Below are 17,454 nucleotides of genomic sequence, written 5' to 3' on the forward strand. Positions count from 1 at the left end.
CAAAAATAGGTATGATCTGAACTATTCTCTAAGAATATTCATTCATTTAGTTTGAATCATTCAAAATTTTCAAAGAAAACGAACCTTGATATGATTTGAATTGATACAATCGACTTCATTTTATTGACCAATATTTAACTATGTGGATGCAAATTCAAGTTCATAGTAGCAAAGTTTAGTGGAATTTGGTGCGTTTTTGTTGTGGTTGTGCGATAATATATATATATATATATATATATATATATATATATATATATATATATATATATATATATATATATATATAAACATACAAAGACTTTTTGATTGTTTAGTTAATGGCACAGAATCATCTGCATGAAACAGATCAGTGTTTGATTGACCTTCATGGCCTCTGCGTTTTTGAAGCTTCACGGTCAAGGTCTTTATAACCACAAATTATTGATTTCTCTTGTAATTGGAAGAAAAAGTGACAAAGTTGTTCTATAGTAATATGTGCGAGAATATAATTAAAGCGTTATAATAACGTAATAATGGAGTTTCTCCCTATTGGTTCAGCCCAAAATTATTCTATCATCTACCCGATCATAATAAGGCGAAGAAATTTATAGCTTTTATTTGAATTAGCAATATTTGAAGTATAACATCCTGTGGTTTTGGTGTGTTTTCACAAAAGAACTTTAATAACTTTTAGTATGGAACACTAAGAAAACGCCCTGATTTGGGCAAATGCATTTTTTCTCCAGCCGATTTTAATTTGTGGATTATTTCAGGAAAACATTTGTCGGTCTACTGGAATCAATGAGCCCATAAAATGTCTATAAAGCTTTCTATTGTTTGTTTTTTTCGTTTCTCAGAATGAATCAATTAACATAAAATCAAATGTATCCAAACTAATCAGAACCAGTTCAAGGAAACTGGTCCATTGATTCAGAGAAAAGGCAAAAAATGTTGATTTTCATGTCTTTCACCAACTCTGAAAGATTAGTTTTCACATTTAGTCTGATGGAACAATTAATCTAATTCTATATTAGGACTATATACTTTTAAATATTGGGTTGACACAAACGTAATGTGGCATCGGTGGTCAAGAAAAAAACTGGCTGGAATAGGCTGTGTGTGTTAGTGTATGTGTGTGTGTATGTGTGTGTGTGTGTATGTGCGTGTGAGTGTGTGTGTATGTGCGTGTCAGTGTGTGTGTGTGTGTGTGCGTCTGTGTGTGTGTGTTTGGTTGTGTGCGTGTCTGTGTGTGTGTATGTGTGTGAGTGTGTGTCTGGTTGTTTGTGTGTGTGAGAGAGAAAGAGAGAGTTTGTGTGCGTGTGTGTTTGTGTGTGTGTGTGTTTGAGAGTGTGTATGTGCGTGTGAGTGTGTGTGTGTGTGTGTATGTTTGTATGTGTCTGTGTGTGTATGTCTCTGGTTGTGTGTGTGTGTGTTTGTGTGTGTATGTGTGTGAGTGTGAGTGTGTGTGTGTGTGGTTGTGTGTGTGTGTGTGTTTGTGTGTGTGTTATTCTCTCTCTCTCTCTGTGTGTGTGTATGTGTGTGTGATTGTGAGTATGTGTGTGTCTGTTTGTGTGTGTGTGTGTGTGTGTGTGTGTGTGTGTGTGTGTGTGTTATTCTGTGTGTGTGTGAGTGTGTGTGTGTGTGTGTGAGAGAGAGAGAGTGAGTGTGTGTGTTTGTGTGTGTGTGTGAGAGTGTGAGTGTATGTGTCTGGTTGTTTGTGTTTGTGTGTGTGTGTGTGTGTGTGTGTGTGTGTGTGTGTGTGTGTTATTCTCTCTCTCTCCGTGTATGTGTGTGAGTGTGAGTGTGTTTGTGTCTGGTTCTGTGCGTGTTATTCTGTGTGTGTGTGTGTGAGTGTGTGTGTGTGTGAGTGTGTGTGTGTGTGTTTGTGTGGGTGTGTGTGTCTGTGTGTTATTCTCTCTCTCTGTGTTTGTATGTATGTGAGTGTGAGTGTGTGTGTGTGTGTGTCTGATTGTGTGCGTGTGTGTTATTATGTGTGTGTGAGTGTGTGTGTGTGTTTGAGTGAGTGTGTGTGTGTGAGTATGTGTATGTGTGTGTGCGTGAGTGTGAGTATGTGTGTCTGGTTGTGTGTGTGTGTTTTTTTTGTGTGTGTATGTGCGTGAGTGTGGGTGTGTGTCTGGTTGTGTGTGTGTGTGTGTGTGTGTGTTATTCTCTGTGTGTATGTGTGTGAGTGTGAGTCTGTTTGTGTCTGGTTTTGTGTGTGTGTGTTTTTTTGTGTGTGTGTATGTGCGTGATTGTGGGTGTGTGTCTGGTTGTGTGTGTGTGTGTGTGTTATTCTCTGTGTGTTTGTGTGTGAGTGTGAGTCTGTTTGTGTCTGATTTTGTGTGTTTGTGTGTGTATGTGTGTGAGTGTGGGTGTGTGTGTGTGCGTTTGGTTGTTTGTGTAGGTCTGGTTGTGTGTGTGTGTGTGTGTGTGTGTGTGTGTGTGTGTGTGTGTTATTCTCTCTCTCTTTCCCTCTGTGTGTGTATGTGTGTGAGTGTGATTGTGTTTGTGTCTGGTTGTGTGTGTTTGTGTGTGTGTTGTTCTCTCTCTGTGTGTGTGTGTGTGTGTGTGTGTGTGATATTTTTTCACCGCATTCAGCTGGTGGCGGTGAAAAATTTTCTTTCACCGCTTAGGTGGTGACAAAATATTTTTCACCGCTTATAAGTTTTATTTACCGCATTCATCGCACTGAACGCAAAATTTACATTTTTACTTAAATTCACCGGAAATCATGCATATTTTAGCAATTTTAGCGGTGACAGCTCGACTCGGGCAATTATAAAATTAAGTTTTTATACACTGCTGGCGAGTAGAATTCAAGCACTTGTTTGTGTCCGGTTGTGTGTGTTTGTGTATGTGTGTATGTGTGTGAGTGTGGGTGTGTGTCTGGTTGTGTGTGTGTGTGTGTTATTCTCTGTGTGTATGTGTGTGAGTGTGAGTCTGTTTGTGTCTGGTTTTGTGTGTGTGTGTGTGTGTTTTTTTGTGTGTGTGTATGTGCGTGATTGTGGGTGTGTGTCTGGTTGTGTGTGTGTGTGTGTTATTCTCTGTGTGTTTGTGTGTGAGTGTGAGTCTGTTTGTGTCTGGTTTTGTGTGTTTGTGTGTGTATGTGTGTGAGTGTGGGTGTGTGTGTGTGCGTTTGGTTGTTTGTGTAGGTCTGGTTGTGTGTGTGTGTGTGTGTGTGTGTGTGTGTGTGTGTGTTATTCTCTCTCTCTTTCCCTCTGTGTGTGTATGTGTGTGAGTGTGATTGTGTTTGTGTCTGGTTGTGTGTGTTTGTGTGTGTGTTGTTCTCTCTGTGTGTGTGTGTGTGTGTGTGTGATATTTTTTCACCGCATTCAGCTGGTGGCGGTGAAAAATTTTCTTTCACCGCTTAGGTGGTGACAAAATATTTTTCACCGCTTATAAGTTTTATTTACCGCATTCATCGCACTGAACGCAAAATTTACATTTTTACTTAAATTCACCGCAAATCATGCATATTTTAGCAATTTTAGCGGTGACAGCTCGACTCGGGCAATTATACAATTAAGTTTTTATACACTGCTGGCGAGTAGAATTCAAGCACTTGTTTGTGTCCGGTTGTGTGTGTTTGTGTATGTGTGTATGTGTGTGAGTGTGGGTGTGTGTGTGTGTGTGTGTCTGGTTGTGTGTGTGTGTGTGTGTGTGTGTTATTCTGTGTGTGTGTGTGTGTGATATTTTTTCACCGCATTCAGCTGGTGGCGATGAAAAATTTTCTTTCACCGCTTAAGTGGTGACAAAATATTTTTCACCGCTCAAAAGTTTTTTTCACCGCATTCATCGCATTGAACGCAAATCTTACACTTTTGTTTAAATGCACCGCAAATCATACATCATTTAGCGATTTATAGCGGTGACACCTCGACCCGGGCAATTATACAATTAAGTGATTATACACTGCTGGCAAGTAGAATTCAAGCACTTGTGTTCAACAACGGAGGTGTTCCACACTTATCTAATGATTATTCCATACTCTATTTTTGAATTTTTTGTCTGAAATCTAACTAAAACATTTTGGAGCTATAGTCCAATGATTTATCTTCTGTTTGTTATTAGAGGTGGCGAAAACAAGTTTTTGCTTATACTTCTATGAAAAAAATCTACTTGATTTTGCATTGACTGGTGCCGTTATTGTAATTAATCAAATTGTAATTCTAACTATAGAGGGTCAATTTGTGATTTGATTGTGGAAGCTGCTTTTCAGGGAGTTAAAATTACAGCAGGGTAAATTCTTTTCTGAAAAACATGTAGTGGGCGACGTTTGCTATGAAGGCTCTTACCCACCATGTACCAGGAGGTACGTGCTAAAAACTGTAACTTTAAGAAACACCAAGTCATAATGTTGATTATAGAGATGTAATTCAATTGTTAGGGAATGGATGACTTTTTCACGGTAGCAAAAGAAGATTTGTGAAGCAAATCTCACGAAAGTTATAACTGTCGACAAGGAACAACAGTGGGCAAAGGGTAGCCCAAGCATATCGTGCCAAAGTAACTATAACTCAAGGGTCTTTTTTGAAACACCACCAACACTGGCGTCAGTGAAGCATGCTGATTAGTTTGCTTCTCTGACGTCCGGCCGCAGCACCACCAACACTACACATTCAATATTAACTGAAGGCGGAACACCGCACACACCATAAAGGCATCAAAATTCATTTCACTGCACTAACCGGACAGTTCCAGTTTTGAAACAAAAATCTCCATCGCTCCTACTTCCAGAGCACCGATGTCTGCGTACAAACTTAGCCAAATGTTCTGTATAAGATGCGTTAATTTCATTACAAGCAATTTCAACCCATGGCTAAGCCCTCTTAAATTCTTTCAGTCACTAGCAAATAGTCACTATACTTCTAACTCTTTTAAGCCACTCGTCCGTCAGATTTTTCCGCAACTATTATTTTATCTTTGACCCTTGTAAATCTTTGTCCCCTGTAAATCTAAATGGCCTTCCATTTTAGAAGCCCCGATCTTAAAATCTTTCTACGCTTCATAAAATAAAACACCCCGACACCTACAAAATTAAATTGGGAAGAATTCAGGGAGGAGAAAAATTTCATGGAAACTAGAAGCTGTCCAGATTGACTATGTTGCCTTTCTTCTGAAATGATGAAAACGAAAAACGCTCATTGATTTTTTCCCCTTTTTTTTCTCTTCTTCGACTCCTTCTCTGGCAATCGGAACTTGTTGGAAACTGATGAAGAAGTATCCACCCATATATCCTGGATGAGAGCAGCTACTGCCGTTGAAATATTTCACACTATGGCCAGATTGTTCAGTCTGATGAATTCTATCATTCTGATAGTGGTTGTCAAACCATTTCACGTTCCAGTGGAAAACTTACGTGTCAAGATTAGAAAACTAGGAGGGTGTTCAACAGCAGAGCCCAATGCTAAAAATTCAGATACTTCTACCCAACCGAAAACCATTTCCTGATCCCTAAACAAAACATCAGACAAATTGTAAATTGCAAACGTATTTGACCTTTTCATAGTTGAAGAATTTTAGAAATAAACAGACAGACAGAATATGAACAAAAATACATTCAGAAGATTAAATCTGAGCAGCTTTTTTAGACATTGAACGATTCTTAAGAGGGTGTTTGTTTTGTTTCCTCAGTAACAACGAGAGGAGTCCTGATCAAAGATTCATGGACCAAAAAAGCAGATTTTTGTTTGAAATGTTGTAGGAGGTAGAGAATAATGATTCACTGAACCACATTTTATTTCACTGCTATAAAAGAAATTATCAAAAAGTCAGTGCAACTTCTTGAAAGTCTCGAGGTTAACAATCGTGAAAAGCAAAACGCACGGTTTTGATGACAATCCATTAAAATGTGTGTGTGTTTTTTTAAGCACCCCGTACCAAACTCCAAGTGCGTTTCAGTACTGGGCGAGTATATATGCAATTCCTCATCATTACTGAACCATAGACTGATTGATGTCATTTTTTGACTTGTAAGACTTGCGTTCAGTCTGATTTTACTATGGTCAGGCTTGGGTCAGGAGCAAAAATAATTTTCAGTACGGTGATCTCCCACGATCTCACGCTCCCTAGACCTTTGTCCTCTTTTCTACGCCACCGCGACTGTTGTATGTTTGTCATTTGCGCCGTTAATATACGCTTGAAAGAAGCAGATTTCAAGCATGAACGCGAGCAAATTATATTACATGGGAGACTTGCATTTAAAATTGCCCAGTACTGATTTACAATTGGAGTTCGGTACAGGATGGATAGGAATAATTCATCACTTGAAAAAACGGTAAGCGCTCCTGCGATGAACTAAACTCTTTGATGAATTTTACTAATTCGCCCGTAGACTCATTTCCATCGTTGAAAACAACAATTTTTCGAGATGTTCTCAGCATTTTTTGCCCGCCTGCCTTTAAAACTCCTTGCTTTCTTGTATAATTTTTGTTCCGCTCAGCGTTAACGATTACCTCCTGAGTGAAGAGATGTTTTGTTTTAAGTATATAAAGTTTGTTAAGCGGTTAGTTATTGAAGGAAGTCAAGAATAACTTCCGATAATTTCCGATTTTTGATTTAAAAGTTACAGTTCGAGTTTGAAGTCACAACCATTAAGCTATGATTGCGGGAACATAAAGCTATATAAACCGACTGATTTGTAACAAATCTTGCCGCCAATTGAAACGTTGATTAACCATTCTCTCTCACATCAATACACAGCTTGACAGGTTACTATGCCCAGCCAAACGCACAGCTGCAAACAAAAAATTTTGCTGCAAACGAAAACAGAGACAAAACAGCAAAGAGACAAGACACTGCCAAAGAGACAAGAAAAGCCAAAAAGAGAGAGCAAAGGAGAGTCCGAAAAAAGTAGCTATCAAGGATCAGCAGTGTGAAGTTCCAGGCCTTAGTTTTGAAGGAGTCTGTTTGAGTGCCGGCAAAGTGCCAAACCAAGAATGAAAACATTAATTGTTATATATTTGTAAAAAGCCACTTTCCTAAAAGGTAGCTTATTGGTTGTGACGCTCTTGCATTTCCGGACACCTTTCGGACATTTTTTTGAAAAAGCGCAACCTAATCGAACACCGTTTGATTTTTGAAAAAGCGCTGATTGCTGATTTGCTGAACAACGTTCAGATTTTCATTTAAAAACATTGTAATAAAAGTGTAGAGCAGCGCAAAACTTAAACACTCCACAAATATGGTTGAACTTGATTGAAAAATGATATAACCTTGGAGAAATAATCATGCTAATAAGGGGCGATACATGTAGAGACTGCCATTGAGTCTGTGAAGTCATTGCAACCTGGGTTCCGCTAAGGATAACACCCGAACCAGAGGATCCTGTTACAGTCGAACCTCGTAAGGACGTGGCCTGGCCGTTTCTCAGTGATCAGTAATGGCATAGACAAGAGGGTAGTGTGTGCATGTAGGACCTTTTTGTTTGCCGTCCTTTTAATCCTAGATCTCCTGAGAGTTGTTTTTTGTATGAAAGTAACAAGTGAAAAGGTTTTGAATTGATAAATTGATTAGAGAGACTAATTTTTGTTTTGAATTGATAGACTGGTTAGAGAGGAGATGAGTGATAAGAACAAACATGTCCGATTCAGAGGGAAAGAGGAAGACTTTTTGTACTTTTAGGAGCAATTTGAAGCTCGGATTTTTGTCCTCAAGTTGTATAAGGTACTTGATGGTAGTATCACTTTTGCAGATTATGTCCCTTCTGCACGCCCTAACGCTCCACGAGCCGAAAAAGACGCAGCTATAGCTGAAGGGAGAGATATTTTTAAGGAAAAACAATTGCAAATATGGTGTGAGCTTGTTCCGGCGCTTCCGGCGTTAAAAAAGCAGTCAGTTCTTTATCTTAGGCCATATAAAGGGGATGGGGCTCAAATATGGGATGTGTTAACTAAGAGATTCCGTAGCTTTGAGAGACCTAGATTACAAAAGTTAGTCAGCGAACTCACTAGCCTTGTTAAAAGAGACAACGAAAACCTAATCGATTATATAACAAGAGCAGAGGAACTACAATATAACCTTAACCAAGTCAACGAGGCTTTGAGTGAAAAAATGTTCACATCAATTCTACTGAAAGGTCTGCCGAACGAATTTGATAATTTCGTCACACTCGCTAAATACGGTAGTGAGAATAAGTCATTTGATGAGTAGAAGCGAGGTCTGACCAAATTCGACAATGAGCGAAGAATAGAGATTGATAGGAAAAACGCAAGCGAAAGTTTCTTCCTATCAAAGCTGAAGAGGTGCCATAAATGTAATAAGTTAGGACATGTTGCAAAATTCTGTCGCTCAACTAATAACCGGAAGCCTCATAACCCACAGCCTAGTACCAGCAAAGTAATTCAGTTCTACAATTGCAATAAGTTCGGACACAAGGCTACAGAATACAGGAATAAAAAGTTTGAGAGTCATGCCAGGCGAAGCGTTAAAAATGAGAAACAGGATTTAGCTAAAGATGAAGAATACTTCAGTTTTTTTATGACCAGTTGATGATGAGGGAGCAAGACCAGTGTTAGATTCGGGGGGAACAATTCAAATGATAAACAACAGGGAAATGTTTATCGATATCGATGATAGTTTCTCGGGCAAAGTACAGAACAGAGTCTGAAATTTGTGGGCGAGGTACAATTGCATTTTTAGTTAAGGATAGTAATCAGGTTAACAGAGAAATTATCTTGGAGAACGCCTTGTTTATACCTGAAAATTCACACAGTCTAGTGTCAATTAGTAAACATAGAGAAGCAGGAGCTGAAGTTTTGATAGGACCAGAACTAAGCATAATTGACGAAAGCGGAATTAAGTACGCAGTTAGGCAGGAAAAAAAATTTGTTCATTTGGGATTTTAGTGAGATTGATAAAACTTGCAAGGAAAACTGCCTACCGTCCAGTAGCTTAAAAATGTGGCACAAAAGATTGGGTCATAACAATTTTACGGACCTTGGCAAACTAGTTGAACACGTTGATGGAATGCGTATCAGCGACAGTTCTGTAGATGTAGTGAGATTTTTGAGTTGAATAAGGCTAGGCAACAACCAATAGCAAAAGATTGCACAACAAGAGCACAAGCAGTAATGGACATTGTGCACCCAGACATCTTAGGGCCTATTACCCCCGAGGCTGTAGATGGCCACAAGTACGCGATAGGATTTGTTGATAGCTTCAGTAGATATTGTTGGGTTTACTTTATGAAGTCAAGGAACGAGAATCTAGAGAAATTTCAACAATTTTGAGCCGATATAGGCCAGCCTTTAACTTTAGTATCAGACGGCACACAAGAGTACATTGCTAACGACTTTAAAAACTTTGCCCGGCTTAAAGGTATCAGGCTTGAGAATTCTGCGGCGTACACGCCACAAGAAAATGGTAAAATTGAAAACTTTGAGACGTCACTGTAAGAACTGCTAGATGTTTAGGAGATCAGGCTTCTTTAGAGAAAAAGCATTGGACTTATTCGCTCAACATGGCGTTCTGTTTGAAAAAAAAATTATTACCATTCGGCAATAAAGAAAACCACTCATGAAGCCATGTATGTTGAGAAACCAAATCTTAGTTTTATGAAAGTGTTCGGTTGTGTTGCTTACCCTTTCATAGAGAAACAGTTCAGAAACACAATAGACAGAAAAGCGAAGAAGGGCGTTTTCTTAGGTCAGGCACTCAATAGTAGATCTTTTCTGATAGGAACAGAAAACGATCGCGGTTAACTTAAGGTTCAAAAAACAAGGAATGCAAGGTTCCACGAGAACAACTATTATTTTGGAGTGAATGAACAGGCAAATCTAGAACATGAGTTAAACAAAGAGATGAGTAAAATAGTTTTTTTAAGTGCAATTGTTGATCAAAATTTTTTACCTAAAAACGCAAAATATGCGCTCAGGAATGAAAGTTGGAAGAAAGCGATGCAGGACAAATATAACTCACTGAGCGAAAAGAAAGTTTGGGACCTAGTTGAGGATAATGCAGCAAAAGTAGTGGGTAGTAGATGGCATTTTGGAGTCAAAAATGGTCCGGCGGCGGAGATAAGTAAATTCAAAGCAAGGTTCGTGGCCAAAGGTTACAGTCAAGTCTTAGGGAAGAATTTTAATGAGACATACTTACCAACGACTAGGTTGTCAACACTTCGTTTAATTGTGAGCTTGTCTGTTCAAAAAGGGTCAAAAATAAGACAAATGGATTTAAAAATGGCATATCTTAGCGCACCTATAGCTGAAAAAATTTACGTGAAACAACCATTAATAAACAACCATTGAATAAACCGACTGATTTGTAACAAATCTTGCCGCCGATTGAAATGTTGATTAAAATTTTCTCTCGCATCAGTACACATTTTGACATGTCAAGCTGTGTATTGATGTGGGAGAGATTTATTAATCAACGTTTCGATTGGCGGCAAAATTTGTTAAAATTCAGTCGGTTTATGTAGCGTTATGTTCCCGCAATCATAGCTTAATGGTTGTGACAACAAACTCGAACTGTAACTATTAAATCAAAAATTGGAAATTATTGGAACTCATTCTTGACTTCTTTCACCCCTCCTTTCGGGTCGGGTGTCACCTAAGAGAGCCGCGCAAAACCTAGCGTGTTTTGTTTTCCCTAACCCCTTGGTGAGGACATCTGCAAACATGAGGTCAGTTTGCAAGTTTTTCAATTCTAGCTCTCCCCTTTCTACAAGCTCCCTTATTAAATGAAGTTTAAGTGCAAAGTGTTTTGTTCTTCCATAGTGAATGGACTGCTTGCTGAGCGCTATGCATGCCTGGTTGTCGACGAAAATCTCAATAGATTTTTGTACCTCAACGCTTAAGTCCTGCAGCAGATCTCTCAAGTGAAAAGCCTCCTTTGTTGTCCCTACTAAGGAATTCATTTCGGCTTCTGCCGTTGATGTATCAACACATCTTTGAACCTTTGCTGACCAGCTGACAACGGCTGAGCTACTACTAAATTTGAAGCAATACCCTGAAGTGCTTTTCCTGGGATCTAAATTTCCTGCCCAATCGGAATCGGAGAAACACTTTAAGGTTAACTCATCTCCCCTCCTAATTTTACTTCCCCTCTTGGATAATTTTTGTTCCGCTCAGTATTAACGATTACCTCCTGACTAAAATTGTTTCCTAGGAATCAAAATGAGGTCGTTTGTTTTAAATATATAAAATTTTTTAAGCGGTTAGTTAAGAAATCAACCATAGCTATAAGAAATGCTTTTGACGCATCTCAGTTCCTGAAGTTGTTTTTACACCAAAATTGTCTTAACCAAAAACAGTGGGGCTTGAATAAATATCTCTCGTTCTTTTCCAAAATATGGGGACATAATAAAATTTGTTCAATCTGCTCTTTCGATCTTTCCTAAGTTCAGAAAGCAGAGAAGGACAAAAACTTATATAGATTTTATCAAAAATGAGTGAGTCATGCGAGGCTTTGCAGATTGGAAAACTGGTTTTTCGACTAGTTTCGTTTTAGGGCTAAATCTTCGTTGCTTCCTTGGACTTGGAGTAAAGTGTTTTACCAATTCTCAAGAAGCTGTAGTTTTCATCAAGTTTTGTGCAAATTTGATATAAAATATTTTGACTAAATGAGATCATTTTGTTGGTTTTTGAGCTACTAACGAATGCGAAAAGATCCGACACTGGTAAGTTGGGTGTAGCTGGGTAGTACTGTGGCTGTTATAGCCGCTGAACTACAAAATTGGCTGTTATAGTATAAAAGTTTTTTTTTGGGGGGGACGTTCAATTTCTGTCATTGATACATTTTCGTAAAACATTTGCATTGAGATTTGTTCCAGAATATCCTTTCTATGACTAAATTAATAAATTAAAGACATGTAGTTTGATGTAAAATTAAAGTAGTTTCAAATACTTTGCAAAACATTTGGCGGTTGCGAGGTCTGCCGATACATAATTTTTCCATAAAAAACAGTGAAGATAGGCCATTGAATAGGCCTTGCAATTTTTGGTAAATTAATATGGTCAAGAGGAAATAAATTATATTCCATCACTAACTGATCTAATAATTGTGTTTTTTTTATGTTTCTCAGAGGTTAGTTCTACCTGTGTACTTAATAAAGCTCAATTGTAATCGGTCAGGTTTTTGTTATAATGTGGGCTTTCAATGTTTTTGTATCAATATTTCCAATTGCTGATAGTAGTAAATAATAAGAGCGTTAAGAGCAGGGGGGGGGGGGGTTATTCACGCGATACTAAACATGGGAATATATGGAGTAATCATGAGTGGGCATTCCTAGGATCTTGAATATGTGATTTCAGGAGGTCATGGTGAGAGGGTAATCCTGTGATACTTAAACATGAGAATATAGGGGGTTTTTTAAGTGGCTATTTTTTACGATACTTAAACTTGGGAATATAGGGCGATATTTCAAGTGAGTATTTTCACGATGAATAAATATGCGAATACAGGGGAATATCCTAAGCGAGCACAACAGTAAAGGGCTGGAAGGTTAGGGGGAGTTATCGCAAATGGGTCTCCCATGAAAACCTCAACAGTGAAATAGGTGAGGTTGGATTGAATTGCATTTTCTTTCTCAATATTTTTGTTTTCTATGTATCTTTCTCTTTCCCTTACAACAAAAATTGAGTGAGTAGGCTTGAAGTGTCATTTCTCAAGGAGCGCTCAATGGCAACGATTGCAACGGTAGATAAGAAAAGTATTCACGAGCTATATCACGAAGTGAAAAATGAATTTTCCGGGTATAGTGAAAGGTATCTGTATGTCTTAGCAACTTTTTTTTTACTTGGACCCTGATCTGGAAATTGCATTGAAGTTAAGACCCTAAGGCGGTCTCATTGGTATTGATAATTCTACACTTGACAAATGTTTCAAATCATACAAAATTTTAAGATTGCACGCTGTTCTCCATGACGCTTCCGGTTTTGTCTTTGAACACTGCGAAAAACGACCAGTTTATTCTTACGTCTTGCCCTGTCCAGTCTCAAATGAGAATCTCGGTCACGTGACAGGCATAGCTTCCTGTCTCTATGTGAAGTTTTTAAAAAAATTTTCAGTTTATTGGAATGTTGAAACTGCGACAGTTCTTCTTGATATTGACGGCTTTTGACATAAAAAATCGGGTTTTATAATCAAAGAGTTTTCTGTGTGTACTCATAACTACAGCAATACAGTTTCTTTCCGACCCCCCAAGTTCATTCAATATACCTTCCTCAAGTGAAAAAGGTCTTCCAGTTACCAATGGGTTTCAAAATTTCTTCATGGTTTGGCTTGGGAGAGCGGAGATTACACCAATTGCTATTTGCAGCAAATTCTTCAAAGCATCAAACTTCATTTTCCCTTCGCTGAATTTTTTCCAAACGGAACTGAAAAAGCGGACACTTTGAAGAAGTACTCCCAAGAGACATTATCAATTGGAGAAGTTGTTTTGGTTGAAAAGGTTGAAAACCTAAAATAGTATCGCGACATACCAATTTGTGAACTACCTGCTGTAGGTCGTCCCAAAGGACAACTAAACAGAGATTAGTCTACTGAGAAGGCCAAATTGTTTTATCAGTGGCTGATGAACCATCTCTCCTTCAAGTTAATTTGTCTCCAAATTGACAGTTTACAGTTACATAACGGCTGATACCAGCTAACCGTTTCATTTGTAAAAGAAGAGAAAGTTGATATTCTTGGTCAAACCGTGCTAAGGAAGCAACAAGTTACCTCTACTGATATAGAAAAAGTACCTTTCCCTCTTGGATAGTCAAATTATGCGAAGTCTATGCAAGAGAAAGCGCGAAGACAAAAATTAACCCCTTTACCTATGCCCAAGCATGCAATACCAGTTCAGATGTCTCCAACAGATGAAAGTCTTCCGGCTAAAATCAAGGAGAGCATCAGAGACAGCAACGTAGAGGCAGTTGTGTTCAGAGATAAAAATGACTATGTGAAGCAAACTATACTATTGCTGACAAAAAAACTGATGAAAACTCGCAATTTGTTTGTTATGAAATTTTTATTTTCAACTAATTATGCATGAGCCTGAGCTTATTCATTGTTTAATTTAAAAAAAATATCACGAATGAGCCATTCCGAGGACAACTTTGACGCTGAAGGAGCTATAACTGACTTATTTTTTGACGAAGAAAACCAAGAAAGGCGATCTTGGCGGTTTTGTAACTCTAGAGGTCCCAGATCTGAGGTGGTTCATTTTACCCAAATTTTTACAATACTTTTTCTTATAGGCGTTTTTTAGTCAAATCGGTGTTTTTTAAACTCGCTTGTGAAGACTCAACATTCTGCTTTTCACTCCTCTCTTGCAGAGTTGGATACTCTCTACCTAACCCGAAACTATGAAAAAAATTAATTGCAACTACCGATAGACATTTTATGGAGTTTTTCAGTTGTGAGCAAATATCAGAAATAGACGATTGCCTTTTGGTATTTGACAATTTATTTGAAAATATTTTTAATGATAAGAATTTTCTAAATTAGCCACAACTGGACTTCATAAAAAATCAGTGTGACTTACGTGAAGCACAACCTGTTTCAGCAGAGCAAATGGTCCAGAACGATTGATATTAATACAACACAGCTTGATTCATTTAAATCACCTCGTGGTGTTCAGCAAATTGTTTTAATTGGACTGAACGTAGTTAATGGTAACGTTCCCATTAACAAAAACTTGATAGAAACCGACTAAAATTCATTTAGAAAAATTTTACCTAAACAGACAGGTTTGAAGGCAAAAATCGGAAATTTTTGCAAGAGAAATAGAACTAGTAAAAACGCTTAGCTTTGTTTGTTATCTGTACTTGAAAAAACCATAATGCATGCAGAAGAATTCGTTCTGATTCTGAAGCGAATGTTCATGTCGGAGCATCCATTGAAAAGTAAAATTCTCGACAAACCAAACTATAGAAGCAAAACAGCTCAGTTAAAACTCATGTAAAGAAATATGCCAATTTCCGAGTGCAGCGTGGAAAGAGCAGATGGAGTAGTTCAAACAAAGATATTGTTAACTAAGCGGGAATAAGAAGTTGTAAGAGCCAGAAAAATTGGACTCGATAAGTGATGACAGTGAAATTGATCCAGTTGTCATAACAAAACCGGAAAGTGCCCCGCAAGTTTTGAATCAATAAAGGCGCTATTGAAACCGAAAGAAAAACACAAAGTCTAATGTGCAGAAATCTTGCTTGACCTTATCCATCAATCAGAAGCAGGTACAATTGGAGAGGAAATCAAGTTACTATACATCAATCAAGAACCAACAAGTGTGAAAGTCTCCAACTTTTTCATGATCTACAACTAAAAAGTGAGCAAGCACAATACTCCCAAATTTTAGCTGTTCTCCGATTGAGCCTGAACTTGTTGCAAACACTTACGTCAAACAAGATCTACGAGCCTATGAAAGTGAACAAGAATTTATCCCAACCCAACAAAGTCCACAGTCAGGAAGTGGTAACCCGAAACGAACAACAACAGGAAAAAACGGACAAAATCAAAAAGACAAACAAAACAGAGAGCGAACCGAAAAAATGGGAGCCCTTCTTCTTCTGAGAGGAAAAACCTTGGAGCAACTTTATTCAAAAGGCCCTGGTTCTGTTGGTAGCCCAAAGCGACTTCGTACACAAATGAAAAATCAATGGCTAAAGTGAGGTCATTTTTAGAAACAAAACCGACCTTCACAAAACACCGCTCAATTCGTTTCCAAGACTAAGAGTCATTGTAATGGACAGTAATGAAATTTGGTCTCTGGATTCAGCTCATGTTGATAAACTTGCAAAGCACAATCGAAATGTCAAATACCTTTTGATAGCGGTTGCCTGTTCTAAGAGTGTAACCAATGAAAACGAAAAATGCAACAAAGGCAGCCTAAAAAATCAAAAAAATGATCAAGTACAAACAACCATTAAAATTATGGGTTGACGATTGTAAAGAGCTTCTTGAAGCTTTCGAAAGCTTGTGTGGGAAAAGAGAGACTCATTTACATAGCATCTTTAGTGAAAAAAGGTCTGCTTTTGCGGAGAGAAACATTTGCTCGCTAACAATGTCATCTACAAAAACCTTGAAGAAAAATGGACTTAATCTTTTATTAATAAACTGGATCAGTTTGCGAACACAATTAATTCACGTGTTAACCGGGTCACTAAACTTGCCCCAAAAAAATTTAAAAGAAAACTGTACCAAGACTAGGCTCCGGAAGTACTCAAACAAGTATCCTTCAAAAACCCAAGTTTTATATTGGAGACTTTCTTAGAAGATACAAAAATTGCTTTTCTGACAAGATATTTGAGATTACACATATTCCGAAGTTGTCACCGCCAACCTACTACATTACTGACGCAGAAAGCGAAAAAGTAGAGGTAAACTCTATCAGCCAGAAATACAACTGCTTCGTGAACTCAGCAAATAAAATGGCGAGCAATCAATTTGAAGATGAATTCACAGTACATGTTATATTGTCTGTATCGATGCAAATATTCAAATCAAATACTCTGGCGTCATTTCAAAACTTTTTTAATGATGAATATCAACTTTCTGGCTATTGGAGGGTAGCGTTAAGTAAAATTATCTTTCCAACGAAAATTGAAAACGGTGTGGAGGGGGAATTTATTGCTTTCAGCTTGAAAGAATTTGAAGAAGCTTCGAAAAGGGCAGCAGACGCCAATATTGTCTGACAACCATACAATGAACCAAAATTAGGGTTTATTCCAGGGACATTTGACAACGTAAATCAGCTTCTAGCACTAATCAAGTGTACTGCCGGACTGCCCCACATTTTCTACAGAAAAATAAAAAAATCTGGAAAATACAAAATTTTGCTTGGAATACATGAAGGGATTGCGTTTCTAAGCAGGGAACTTCCAGGCATCTTTGGTTTTGAGGGAGTTCTTGATGGCAAGGAAATCCATATTGGCTATAAAATGAAGACGACTGCAGATAAGTTAAAGAAAATTGACGACACAAATGTTTATTACGGAGAGCTACCAGCAGATCTGCTGGCCGGTAAACAATTTGATATTTTTATATGCAAAGAGCATTGATTATAAGTACGTGGGTGATGACAAAGCGCCTCTTGTACGAGTCATTGATTCAAAAAAGCGTCTAAAAAACGGTAGTGTGTGGAAAACTGAATCAACTCATCGAGTAGTTTTTCGAACTTGGATTACAAAAAGGTATTGACAAACACAATTCAATCCATTTCAATTGAACTGCTAGCAGAAACAGGTGACTTGGTTCCCTTCTCGGGAACAGGAAAAGTTCTCTTGACATTACAATTCAAAAAGGTTTCAAGTTAAATTGGATTCATACTACGCAAATCAAGAAACTTCTTTACCGCATTTTTCTGGATCCTATCGACAAAGAGGTAGCGACTTTGGAGCTTTAGCTGCGGATATTGGTCGTGTTGCTCTAACCTTAGCACGTCGATTCATTCTACCAACTGCCAAAAGTATTGGAAAGGAACTGTTGAAACAGAGTGTTCCAGAGCCACTGAACGTAGTAAGCATCTCCAAAGCCAGCGCTCAAAAACAC

The sequence above is a fragment of the Convolutriloba macropyga genome, chromosome 4 (assembly GCF_964194025.1).
Source record: "Convolutriloba macropyga chromosome 4, txConMacr16.3, whole genome shotgun sequence".
Taxonomy (NCBI): Eukaryota; Metazoa; Xenacoelomorpha; order Acoela; family Convolutidae; genus Convolutriloba; species Convolutriloba macropyga.